The sequence below is a fragment of the Pleurodeles waltl genome, chromosome 5 (assembly GCF_031143425.1).
Source record: "Pleurodeles waltl isolate 20211129_DDA chromosome 5, aPleWal1.hap1.20221129, whole genome shotgun sequence".
Taxonomy (NCBI): domain Eukaryota; kingdom Metazoa; phylum Chordata; class Amphibia; order Caudata; family Salamandridae; genus Pleurodeles; species Pleurodeles waltl.
The window spans coordinates 1,116,592,418-1,116,606,982 of NC_090444.1; positions in this window are offsets into that span (position 1 = coordinate 1,116,592,418).

Consider the following 14,565-nt stretch of genomic DNA (forward strand, 5'->3'; position numbering starts at 1 on the left):
TTAATTGGTATCGGCATGCTAGAACCTTAATTTCTTGTTCTTCTAACAGTGTGTCAGTTCCTCCTTCTAAGTGCTGATCCTGAGGTGGTAGAAGGTTTGTTTGTTGTACAGCTCTGAGGGTGAATAGCCTTGCAGCCAAATTTAAATCTGTCATCTCCTTATTACCTTTCAGAAAGATGCTTAAAACATGGCTTTCTTGCTCCTAGCCATGCTTGTGTGTGTTGTTGCACTATGCCTATTTACTAGTTTTTCTGCATTATGGGTAGATATCTATCCTTCTTTGTTTACTAAGCACCAATACGCCCCTAGGCATTTGAGTACTTTACAAGTTTCATCGTCATCATCCCAGACCCTATATTTTCCATGAAGAAAGCCTGACTTACCTTCTCCAAACTCTTTCTAATTCTTATATTCGAGAGAAAGGCCCAGCTAACCGTCCACCTGGAATTTCCACGGGAAGTACCATCAGCATTGCAAGACTGAATGATCTGGAAGGTGTCCCAAAAGAAGCTAAATCTATCTAACTCCTTCCACCATAGTATTGTCCACAAAGAGATAATCTAACCTGGAGAAATGGACATATTTCTTACTACGAAATGTATATCCTCACTGATGTGCCATCTGTTTCACCACACATCTACCAGCAACATATTCTGCAACATGCTTTTTAGGGCCTATCTGGTCTTTGGGTATCAATGCAATCTCTACTAGTAGATCTATTGAGATTAATATTTAATAGTGTATTATAATTCCCTCTAGGAATTATTGAAAGAGTCGCCTCTAGTAAGTTCCACTCCATGGTTGAAAGATGGGATGGGTTGTCTAAGTTTGGGCCATGAAAACCAGCAATGGCACATAGAAAACTATAATTTTAGCATTTCATCTGCCCTACCTCCCATCTCCCAGAATAATCAGTTTTAAAGCCTACCAAATCTACTCTTGTCTTCTTACAACCCCCTTGGAGTAGGGTATGAGACAGCATACTGTCCCATCCCCTTTTGCTTTCAAAACAAAGCCCTGCTCTCTACTGCCCTCAGATGGGTCTCTTGCAGAATCATTTTATGGGCAAAGCTATCATCCAAATTACTGTATTGCATTCTGCCTCCGCCTCCCCCTATACCTAATCCCATTAACTTTCCAGGTAAGGAATCTTAATTCTCTACCCATCCCCATCAAATTCAACCATTGACCCCAGATTTTTACACAGATTGCCTTTTACATTGATACTACATCCAGGCCCTGTTACTATTGGTTGCACTGAAAGGTGGTGATCATTAGGACTAAAAACATTTTGGGGGCATTTCTCCCACTGCCCTCCACCAGCTGCCCAAACTCTACCCCTACCACACTGAGAGACCCTCCCATCATTACCAGGCATTATTGTCCTATGTACGCTGCATTGGAACACAAAGAAAAAATAAAATTAACAATGTTTCAATGTGCTCTCCTCTACCCCCACAGGAAGTCACCTGCTACATTATGGACACACTTTAGCACACAATATTTCTGTCAGCCTGAGCCCTTCTCAGCAGCAGGAATTTTCATAACTGCTCTCAATAAACATGTCCACACTGAGAATTATCTACTTGATATATTCTACATTATATGGAACATGGCTAAAACATTTAGTTGCTCCTTGGTGCCCTGCTTATTGAGTTCCTCCAATATTCTTCCAAAAACCACTGATGTTGTTCCATAACCTTACATACATTTGACCTGATAGTGCAGGTGTGCTTATTGCTAATAAAAGTGCCATTTTTAGCACACTTCCTAGGATAAGTTCTCTCACTGTACATGAAAAGAAATTAACCAAGATCTTCCTGGGTTTTTGCTGCCTAAGTTTCCTCCTAAATGGGCCCATCTGGACTCTCTGGATCTCCAGACTCACTTCAATTTAATTTTTCACTGTGGTATCCCTAAAGAGTGATATGACTAAGCCCTTCAAATCCTCATTTTCCTCTTCCTCTGGGATGTTGAGAATTCAAATACTATTTCTTCACACATGATTCTCTACCCTTTAAGGTCATCCCTCAACAATTGATTTTGCTATGCCACCATATCAGTACCTGTTAAATTCTTCAAGATAGCTTGCTTGGCCTTTCTGACTCAAAACCCGGCAAGAGCCTTGGATGGCCATCTGGTTAGTCTCGAAAATTGCCAGCCTGTTCTTCATCTCCGTCCTGAAGCCCAGCAAGATTCCAGCTGTTGACCCCTCAGTTGCCTGGTACCATTAGTTTCCCCAATCCTAACTCCAACCAGTGAAGAAACAGGATTACCTTGCCACTCACTCCCTGATCAGACTCCTTAGTCTCCACCGGCAAAGCCAGAGCCTTGAACCTATTGCTAAGAGGTATCTGAGACTTGATCTGAAAAACAGCCCCTGCTTCTGAATTACCCTGTACACTAACAGCAAAAGTTGACAGTCTGTCCTGTTTGGGCTCTACATCTCTAATACTTATGATAGAAGGCCCCACCTTAGTTGTCTGTGAAATATCCGTAACTTGGAAGGAGTTAAGAGATGGAGTGATGGCATTTTTCTTCCCTCTCTCCAAGCACCTGGGAATTTATCATGCTGGCCTGAGGGTGTCCTCTTGCCTGATTTGTTTTATCTCAAAAGCAGCATTCCCAGTGCATTTTTCCTCCAACAAAGGTATTTCTTTGCAAATCTTTTGTGGGCCAACCTATTCATGGCCACTGCCAGTCTGGGGATCTGACATCACCTTTGAAACAGCACCAGAAGGGGGCCTGTCTTGAAGAGCACATAGTATTTACCCGGCTCACAGGTTTCAGTGTCTCTCATTCATAGAAGTGATGCTCCCTGAGGTTTCTCCTCCCTTTGGCCCTCAGAGAACAGGAATTGCAGCCATGGATTCCTCTGCATCAACTAAGCACATCTCCTCAGTTACTCATGAACCCAAGGTATGCGGTCTAGCAGTACAATCTCCATCACTTCCTGCATGCTCCTCCATCCCCAAAGCACTACTGACACATTTCACCCATGCAAGCACCCTCCTGCTACAATGCAGCTCCCATGTGATGTCCTCCCAGCACGGTCTCACAGTGAAGCATGAGATCGCCGTATCATACACCTCTGGCACAATTGGTAGACAGCACCTATCCTCGACTGACCACAGAGATCAGGGTCAGGTAGGGGACAAATGGGAAGCACTGACAGGGAGAAACACACTCTAAGTGCCAAAACTCACACCACCTTCATCAGCGTCTGTGACCCACTAGAGTGCTGCCCCCATGCTTACCCCTAACACTGCTTAATGGTATAAATCACAAAATCAAGATCTAATATAATTTGATATCACAGTCAGAAGAAACTCTGTAACACAATTTAGATGAGCAGTAAGAAAGCTACCAAGGGAGCAAAATAAGATAATATAGGTTTGGGAAAAGTAGAGTGTAAAGCTCATATGTGAATCCAAAGAGTCTTGCACCAATAATAAGGAAGGTAAATGCCAATTCATCTTCACTGAAAAAATGAGTCACCAGAAATAGTGTCCAACTATCAGCCAACTCCTAACCAGCTCTTAAATCACCAGCCTGAAGAGTGTAACCTGCATGTAATTATTCCTGTATTTAAGGAATAGCTTCTTAGGCACCTTATATAATGCGTACATGTACCTTCCTCACTGCTTTGTCACAAGTGTGTGTCATTTGAAATTGATTTGCCATTTAAAATGAGCTTTTCCTTACACATTTTCTATTCGAAATGCGTAGAATGAAGAACTGAAACCCACATTCTTTTTAAATCTAATCAGCAGCATTCAATCCATAGTCAAACATATTTCAGATTTTTTCCCCCAGGGTCTACCACTGCATTGTGAATAAAACTTTGATGATTTTGTATCACTCTCTCTCTCTTCCCATCATGATAAACATCACTCATAGATTTATTTAATGTTTGATTCTTGAGGAAAAGCAAATCTTCACGCAAAACTAAAGGTTGAGTAAGCCTGCTAAAGACAATCACACCATGTTTGTTTTGAGTGCCTTCTTTTTGGCATAAACTGCTCAATTAGTCATAACTGGTCCTGAAGATTGTTCTAGCATGAGCTCACTTGCATGTGGAAAATATGCCCCCATCTGTTCCTAGTAGTTTGTACACTGTGTGGACCAAAACTGTTTTCCACTGCCTTTTTGAGGATTGAGGGTCAGGATTGGTTCACATCCTAATAAATCACTCACAATAAATAAAAAACAGGGTCCTCTCTAACTCAGTTTTGGTTCCAGAAGCAGTCTCTGAAAGATCTCTCTTGGCCCTTGAACTCTTTATTCTCTATTTTGAACTGCTTAGAGGCTAGGCCATTGAGTCTGGCATTTTATATAACTAATATGCTAATTGCATTCAGCTGTTTTTGAAATGTTTGTGTTCCAGCTCATATTTCCCAATTAATTACTGCTCTCCTCAACATACAGTCATGGTTGACTGCTTATCACCTTAAATTTCGTCAAACCAAAATTGAGTTTCTATTTATTTCACCTTCTTCCTCTTCTAGCCATTTCAGATGTGACTGAACTCCAACCACATCTTAGACTATTTCCCATCTATCAAGCAAAAGCTCTATGGGGCATATTTATGGGCGCCTAGCGCCACCTTGTGCCACATTAATGTAATTTATTAATGTAATGTGACCCAACAAGGCAAAAATCCCTGCTCAGTATTTACAGGAAGGCACAATGCATGTATTGCGCCACTTTGTAAACTTTTGTGCTACATTGTGCCTGCGCCAGGCATAATGTATGCAAAGGGGGCGTTCCTCCGTTAGGAGAGCCGGAAAAACGGTGTAAGAAAATCTATAAGATTTCCTTACGCCATTTTTACAGCACTTTTAACAACTGCTCAAGAGCAGGCATTAAAAGGGGCCTTCCATTATTTATATTGGGGCCCTATGTACTCTGCAGAAGTAGCGCCAATATTTTGGCGCTACTCTTGCAGAGTACATCAATAGTGTGATGAAGGATGACACTATTGCCCCATAACGTGCATCATGGTGCGCTGAATTTTAAATACGGCATACACATGGTGGTGGTAGGGGGGGGTGAAAGAGTGCAGGGAAAGTGGCGCTGCACTCGGTGCAGCACCACTTTCCATAAATCAGCCCCTAAATCTCTATTCTTAATGACTGACAACCTCCATAAAAACATTAATAACATGGCTGAAAAAGTGACTCACCACTTTCGGTTTGTTTAGGGGATTTGGGGCCATATGAATGAAAACATGAGCTTGCGAATCGCAAATAGCGATTTTTAAGAAATCGCTATTTCCGAGTCGCAATTGGCCATGTAACAAAATTGTGAATCGGAATTAGCGATTTCTTAAAAATCTCAATTTGTGGTTTGCGAGGCCCATTCTACCGAATTGCAATTAGCATTATCGCAAATTGCGATTTTTTTGCGATTTTCGGTAAAAAGTCGCAAAATGCGAGAAAGTTTGAGAATGCACACCTGGAGGAGCCTGATGACATCACCAGCAGGAAATGAATCATCCCAGGCAGTTTCAGGTGCCACACCCAAACCAGCATCCTGAGAGAGAGCAGCCCAGCCACACAGAGCAGCACTCAGAAGGAGCAAGAACACCTGAGCCAGGATGGACACCCCAGGCCAAGCACAGGAGAAGGCTGAAAGGAAGCGCAAGCGGAAATTCAGTGAACAGGAGCTTGAGGTTCTAACTGAGGAGGTGGTGAGGAGCCATGACCGCCTGTGCTCACTCCAGGTGCCTGAGAGTGAAAAGAGGAGATTATGGCTGGACATACAGTCCAAAATCTGCACCATTGGAGTGGCACAGCACTCCATCGAAGAAATCAAAAAAGGTGGTACGACCTGCGCTCCCTAGCAAAGGAGAGGGTGGCAAGGAGACTTGCGGAGGCCAGGGGTACAGGTGGCGGACCACCAACAGAAGCAGCATCAACACCATTGGGGGACCTGGTGGAGTCCACACTCCTCCCTGAAGCTGTGACTGGGGTCACAGACATCGACACCTCCGGCACACCAAGTACCAGCCAAGGTAAGTGCAGTAATGTTTTGTAACCCTATATGTGTATGCACAAAAGCCCCTTAGGAATTAGCATGTAATGTGAAGCAGTGTGTGAAGTAGTCCAGTCCACATCTTAGAAGCAGCACAACAATGCATTATGGGAGTGGCAGTCCACAAACTAGTACTGAAAGTAGCACAACAATGTGATGAAGTATAGTGACACCCAAGGTAACACAACACACACAACACCGTGTAGAGCAGTACCTGTACCTTTATTGCCATTTTCTGACAGATAATGTAACATACAGAACTGACATGCTGCATATTGTTGTTGCAGGTGGGCCAGGCCCAGCAGCCACACCATCTACATGTGTAGGAGAGACGGACACCCATCAGCCCTCGGATACAAACACCAGTGGGTCCCTCCACATGTCCACTGTCCGACGCAGGCCACTGCCACTGCCAGAGTTCAGCGGTGACTCTGATGAGCAGCAGGAAGGGCCAAGCACACCGTCAGCACCAGACAGGCACAGCCAGACTCTGGAGGGCAGGGGTCATCCAACAACAGCACCACGCAGGATTGCGACAGAGTCCCGGGCACAACATCATGAGGTAGGTGAGGGTCCCGACTTATTCGGGGGCCTGGAAGCTGCTATGTTGCAGCAGCAGCGTCTGCAAAATAAGCGGATCCTCAGTTTAGACAGGAACCTGCGCATACACAACCGCAACATGATGGGCCTGCATCGCCAACTGGACGCACTCAATGGCAATATTGTACAGCTGCGTGAGGGACAGGTGCAGGCTTCAGAGGACACCATGGACCTAACAAGTGCTGTCCGTGACCTCTGCCAGGAGCTGCACCATGAGAGGGTTAGCCGGCGCAGACAGGAGCACAGATTCCGGACAATGTTTGGCAGCTACTGCAGGTCCTCTAACAGGATGGCAAATTCCACTGCATTGATCGCCCATCACGCAGTGGCGGCGCAAGTGGAGGCTGCACATAGCAGCAGGGACGTTGTCCAGGGACTTGTTCAGATCGCGAATGTGATAGAACACATAATGGGACAAAGATCTGCCAATCCAAGTGAGGTAGCACTGGGGGACACTGAGGACAGTTCAAGCCTCAGCAGTGTTGCCGTACCAGCAGCAGACATCAGATGGCACAGTGCCAGGCACAGCACTGCCACTGAAGGTGACAATAGAGGTGCCAGTGACTTAACTGGGCACCCGAGTGGTGTGTGTGGGAGAAAAAAGTGACTCTTGCCGCCATTAGACTGCTATTGCCACTATGAGGAAATAGTGCATGACTCTGGTAATTAGTTTATTTGCGTTTGTGACATCACCTGTTTCATTTATTTCTCAATCATACATTACCTGACGAAAGGTAAAAAATGTATATCACTACAGGTACAGTTGTCAGTGGATTTGTGTCATTCATACTCACGTCTGAAATGGTTGAGTGTGATGTCGGCACGCCTTTGCCTTCCCTCTGCTGCACTGGTCCTGTCTGCTGGCTGTAGAGGTGGTATTGGATTGTCATCCTCATCTGATTCAGTGTCACTGATTTCTATAGGTATGCCCCTGGTTGTAGTTATATTGTAGCCACTATTCTACATGTCGTCTCTGGACTGTACTGTAGTGCCCCTCCACTTTTGTGGAGGCACTGGAAGCTACTCTTCAGTAGTCCAAATGTGCGCTCCACCACGTTGCGGGTTGCCCTGTGTGCTGCATTGGATCTCCGTTCTGCTGGTGTTGTAGGATTGAGGTAGGGTGTCATCATGTAGGTATGCACTGCGTAGGCACTGTCTCCTGGAAGGAACAGAGGGTACAATGAGTAAGTGAGCCATCAGACGTCACAAATGAATAAATGCGCCAGTGTACAGAGGGAAAATACCTAGTAGATATCATTCACCAAACTCCCCAGCTAGCTGTCTTGTGTGAATGCCACTGTGGCGAAAGATGTACGAATCATGTGTGCTCCCTGGGTACCTGGCCAAGAGATCAGTTATGATATAGGAGGCATTGCATATCACCTGAATATTCATGGAATGTTGGTATTTACGGTTTTGGTACACATTCTCTGTGGCTGATGGTGGACAGATTGCCACATGTGTGCCATCTATGGCACCTAGGATGTGGGGGAACTGTGCTATCTGGTAAAACTCTATTTTTGTCCGCTGTATTTCCTGTGGGGTGTGGGGGAATCTGATGTACTGTTGGAGTTTGCTCAGCATGGCGTTGATGAAAGAATTAAAAAATCTGGAGAGGGTGCTCTGTGATACCCCTCCAGCTGCTGCTATGACCCCTTGATAGTTCCCTGAGGCGATTAGGTGGAGGGAGCATAATACCTGCACATGGGTGGGTATGCTGTGAGTCCTTAGTGTTCTGCGCTGCAGTATGGGTTGTAGCTCAGCTATCAGGTCAAGTATCATGGCTGAGTTCAACCTATACCTCTCATATATTTCCTCCTCTGTCAGGTCAAAAAGTGTAATGCGCACTCTGAAAATGCGCTACTGTCTCCTTCTCCCTCTCCTCAAACCTGCCAAGATCCTCATCCTCCTCACCATGACGTAGAGTGCAGCCATTGTGGAAAAGTGTCTGAGGCATTCTGGGCCTCTTTATATAGGTTGCACCTGGACAACACCTGGTTTCACTTAGTGGTATTTTGCATGTGCAAAATGCCATTCTGCGGAAAATCGCAATTTGCGATTTTTTGATGCATCTATTTGCGACTTGGATTTTGCGAATCACATTTTGCGCCTCACAATTTCCTACTGGAAATACTGAATCACAAAATGCGACTCGCAAAACCAGCTCGCAACGCAAAAAATCGCAAAAATTGTGTTTTTTCATTTTTGGTCTGCGAATGCCTTTCGTGCATCGCAGACCACGTTTTTGCACTCGCAAAAGGCCGATTTTTGCGAATCGCACCGTTTGCAAGTGCAATAACTTTTCATACATCTGGCCCTTAACCTTTCATTCTTAAATAGGATCTCAAAGAAGTTATTTTGAGTCCTATTAATTTCTAGATTCATCTAAGTGAATGCCATCGGTTGTGAGTGCCCTAAAATTAATGATGCCCCTTTCAAAGCCTGCAGCTAATTTTACATTGGGGATTGGACATGTTCACTATATAATTCCTGTCCTACAATGTTTAAGCTAGCTCCCTTTATGGGGCATATGCACATTTAAACATATGCTTAATGAATAAATGGTATCACTCTATTCAGTTTCATTTGTTGACCACGAAAGATAATAACTTTATTGCTTAGGCACCATCTTACTTTATCTTCTGCAAATAAATTACCCTGAACCAATCATTTTTGGGCTGTGATGTTATGGTCTGTGATCCAATTGTGACAGTCATCTGCACTATTACCTGTTTTCTGGCATTCAATAAAGAACTAAAACAATATCTTCTAGCTCTGGACCTATTTATGTTACCCCTTGCATGATAGGACTGTCTCTTGTAGACTTGAGACCTCTCAAAGTGTGTTTGTATACTCACCTTACTTTTATTGCTAAACTGTATATCCTTATGCCCTTGAACATTCTGTATCTTATTATTAACTATATACATGTGTATATAGTTGCTGATTCATTGACAATACATTCTGTGTAAAGGTTGCTGTTTTATGTTCCTATGCTCTGTTGTTCTCCATTGCAAACTCTGCACAGTGTTCTAGGTAAGAGCCTCTGATGTTTAAGGGCCTTAGGCACACTGAATGAACATACAATAGTGTGTAAGCTTTTTCTAAATTTGATATAATTTATTGATTAAGACCCTAATTTAGATTCTGGTGGATGTGATACTCTGTCACAAACGTGATGGGTATCCATCCCCCCTATTACGATCCCTATTATATATAATGGGATCTAATATGGCGGATGGGATATATGTCCCATTTGTGACAGATCTAAATCAGGCCCTAAATATTTTATTGAATCTGAATTTGTATTTCTGTTTCTTCTTACACCCAGTGTGCATCCGTTTTGATAATGAATTCTAGAGATTCAGTTAAATCAATTGAATCATAAGTGTTATGATCTATATCCATACTTTGTCGTAGACAAATTAAAAGCAAAAAATATTTTACAGCCTAATCTACTGTCAAAAAACCAGAATGAGTAAATATTTTACTTCTATCATTTTACACATTGCTTAAAAGAAAGTAAAAAAATGGAAGGGCCATGCACATTCTTACCACTGTGTTCTCCACTGTTTTTCCTTTTCAATGTTTGGTTACAAACAGATTTAGTTTATGTTGCAGACTTCTTCTTTCCAATTTATACATTTATTATTGTGGGCTTTGGCCGACTCCTACCACGTGGGTTTTCTGTCTCTTTGTGATCCATGCCTCTAATTTTTATTTTTATGTTTGTACTGTAAAGAACCTTTTCAGTATCACAATCTTATGCATTTTCCAATTAATTTGATTGATTCATTTTTATGTTTGTTTACACGAACCTGGCAACTGTCATGTTCCACCAGGGTGCAAACATGAATTGACAAAGTAATTCATGGCAAAAGCCTATTGGCTTTTCTAATGCTTGCTTCTCCTTGTAATCACATATTAATCCCAGAAATGTTTCATGGGACGCAGTGCCACCCCAGGAACCTGGTTGGTGCATTCCACCGAGAAGAACTTGGAAAGTCCCCTCAGTTGCAATTCCTTGAGGATAAAGTCTTCAACAAACACATCAACCACAGGACCCTGAGATCACTCAGGCACCCCTACAATCCGAATAATGTTCCTCCTAGACTGCCCTTCATAGTCCTCCAGCTTGGTCTGTAGGTTAGTACTGAGGGTATGTAGCTCGCTGACCTGGGTCTTTAAGGAGTTCATGTCTGCCTGGAGGTAGGCGGTCCTCGACTTCTCTCATGCGTGTGCCCATGTTCCGCAAGTTAGCTCGCAGTAGGGACACTTCCAATGTCACTGAGTCAATTATGGCCTCCAAGGGAGGAATGAACTCTTTAGATGTTCTCCATGATGTCTTGGAGTATAAGGGTCCCTGTCTCAGACACAGCCAGGTTTGTGCCACAACTTCAAGGTACGAGAAGACCTCAGCACCAGAAGCTTCCCTGGGGAGTGTGTATCTGTCCAGTTTATTCGGTTGCACAGCTTTCCCTCCTCTCACGCCAGTCATTGCAGTAAGATAGGTCTATCACGCCCAGAGAGTCAAGTTTCTCACAATGTGTAGGGCCAGGAAAGGGACTGGGAGGGTTTCGCGGTACTCACCGCCGCCAGTCTGAAGAATAGAGGTAAGTCCTTGGCGACTTGTCAGTTTTCCCACTGCGCGGGTCCCCGGTAATTGCAGGAGTTATTGGGACTTCCTTAATGTGCACCTGTCAGGGCTGGTGGGTCCCTGACCAAAAAGTGAAAAGAACAGGGGAAAGCAGAGAGCCAACCGCTTTCTGATAGTACGTGGTAATTGCTTAGCATCTCCTCGTGTTGGTCACACATCCTCAAACAGTCTCACTAGGAAAGTAGAGGGGGCCTCCCGGCGCCACAGCACCATTCAAATTTCACTGGTTTCCATCTTAAGTATAAGTCACAGTGTCCGTTTGGCTTATGGTGCCCACCAGGCTGTTCGCCTGCTGCGGTATCAGACCCCAGGAGGGTGCGAACCTCTATATTTACCTCTGAGCCCTCACGGCCCCCACCAACAGTTGCCACTGTCCCTGCCCATCAGGGCCTCTGGCGCCACATCTGCTGCTCCACTGTGGCTTGACTCAGCTGACGATTCCAAGGCCCCGTTTGCTCATAGCCACAGTGAAGGAAGCCCTCAGGATCACGGTGTGGCAGTAGTGCCAGATGCAGGTATTCAATGTTCAGGGCTCCTCTCTTAACCTCCGAAGCTCCTCCAGCTGTGGCAGCGCCTGCTCCTGCTTTCCACAAGGAGTCATCATAGGTCAATCCGGCTGCCGATCTCCACCTCCCTGGGACTGAGGCTCTAGTGGAGGAGTCTGCCACTTTCCTGGGCCATGAGCACTGCATGGCCCTGTGGGACTCCTGGGCAGCCTCAGGCCCCACGTGTCTGTCCTTCACCTCCATCATGGCCCCCACTGCAGGAAGGAGTTGCTCTGCCGACAACCTCCATGCTTCTACCAGGCCGTCATTGCCACTGCATCCCTGGCCCGTGCCAGGCCCCAGGGCTCAGGCCGTTCCACCACTAGGCCGTGGCCAGGTGCACCATAAAAGGTACTCCACAAAATGTGCCTGAGGGCTCAGTAGGGGCCCCGGGCTTTCCAGGCTTCACAGAGAGTCGTGGCATGTATATATCAGATGACTGATCGGATGTTCAAGGGATGGAATTAGTTAGGGGATCTGAGCCACGCCAGGATGCGTCCATCTTAGTTGGCGGATGGCCGCGCCCCCAGATGCGCCACTTTTAATTGTCCTGTGTCGAAAGTGGTCTGTGCCTGATCCTGCTGCATCACATAAGTATTGATGTATGCAAGGTAGGTGTTCCTGCATAAGTTTTACCGCAATAAAAAGTGACACATTGGATTGGATTTTACCACAAGTGAACAAATGTATTAACATTTCTGTGCATTGGTAACCCAGGCATAGAAAATGACGCATTGGCAGTGGAGCATAAAGAGAACACAGACAGAACAGTATGGTAAGCCCAGTGAAAACATGGAGCTCCTCATCTTGTAGCTGGGAGTTGCAAGGAGAAGACCATAACTTGTGCCACCCCAATCAAATGCACCTCCATCCACCCCTCACCACAAAGGGTGTGCAGGAAATAGGAGCATCTATATCATCAGTGGGTTAGCCTCCTTAACCTGAGGTAATCACCCACTACCATCTATGGAAAGGCTGCCACTCTGTTGGCTACACTGGACAGACTACAGAAATCAGTGGACACTATTTTGGCCCAACTGTAGTGGACCTGAACATATTGTCCCTTCCCTGTTTTGATGTTTTCTCATGTTATTCTTATGTGTGCATGGTATATTGTAAGGATTAGAATAATTTTAGATTAGATAGTTTTGAGGTTAATTAGTTTTTTATATTTCATAATTGTGATTTGGGAATTACAGTGGTTAGTTTAATTAGTGGGTGGAGAGGTTGATTTCTAGTGTGTGTATATTAAAAAAAATATTAAAACTTTGAAAAATACACATGTAGAGAGATAGATAGATAGATAGATAAATAGATAGATAGATAGATAGATATTTGTTTACGTTTCTATGTTTAGTTAGTTTATGTATAGGTTTAGTGTATGTGTGCCCCTTGTCTTATTGTGTATTACGGTGAGGGAGTGGTTTATGTTTAATAGGTTGAATGTGTTTATGTGTAGGTATGCATAAGTTAATGATAGGTAGGATAGAATAGTAAATATGGGTTAGGATAGACATAGTTAGTTTTGGTGTGTAATAAAGGTTAGCGTAGTTTGCTTTCAGATATAGTACTCACATTTTTGTGAATAATAAATATTTTTCTTGAATTACAATACAGCTTCCTTACTCACAATGTGCAGTTGACATATATGGCTTTGCTGGATTAGGCCCATGATGTTGGCTTCCATGATGTTACTTGTATACATGGTTGACAGGTTGAAGGACCAAAGGAAAATAGAATAGTAAGTGTTGGAAAGTGGATTATTGGTAGAAGCAGGTAAGTACCTACACCTAGCAATAGACCACTAATCCCCACTTAGGTCCAGTTAGGTCTCAATAAATTAAACCCAGCTCAAGCCTTCTTAGCTTGGCAATGACCGATAAGGCTTAACTTAGAAGACAAGTATGTGAAGCATTCAAAAATCACAAAACAGTAAACAAGTAAAACACAATACACAATAAAAACCTAACCCCTATTTATTTAAAAATGATTATATTTCAATCTTTAAAATGACACCAAAATTATTAAAATCGGACAAGGGAACCAGACATATGATTTTTTAAAGAATGAATGTTTTCTAGTGCATAGAGTCAACTAACGCTCAAAGGGGTTAAAAAAATGGTCACACTGGACAGGGACAAAGTCCAGAGTTCAGGCCATCCATGAGGTAACACTGTTATACTTACTTTCAGAAGTGTTTCTTGATTCACGAAAGTGTTCCACAGCACCAGCCAAGAGTTTAGAGTCTCTGGTTTGCCTCTTGGGGTTTGGGACTACAACTCCCACAATGGACCTCTTCAACTTATGGAGTTGGTCCACACATCTCCAAACGTCTGGGTCTTCTTCCAGAGGTCTTTTATGGGTCCTTGAAGTGTCCACAACTTGATCCAAGCATCCAGAAGCTCTGAGTTGCTCCTTGGGAGTTTGGACTACAACTCCCAGAATCCTCAAATGGCCACTGGACGCTGTCCAGCTGGGCTCTGCTTGAAGGACTTGATGCAGGGGACCCTGGGCAGCTGCTTTTTACCTGCAGCAAACATGGAGTCCCTTCTTGAAGCAGTAGAAGACAGGCAATGTCATTTTAGTGATGAAGCCCAAATGTGCAGCTGGTGCAGAGTGCAGTGTCCAGGTGCAGGTCAGGGTTCCAGCAGGGAAGTCTTTTTAATTCTTTGACTTGATCCTTGTAGGTATCTGAGGTGTTGATGCAGTTCTGCCATGTTTATCCTT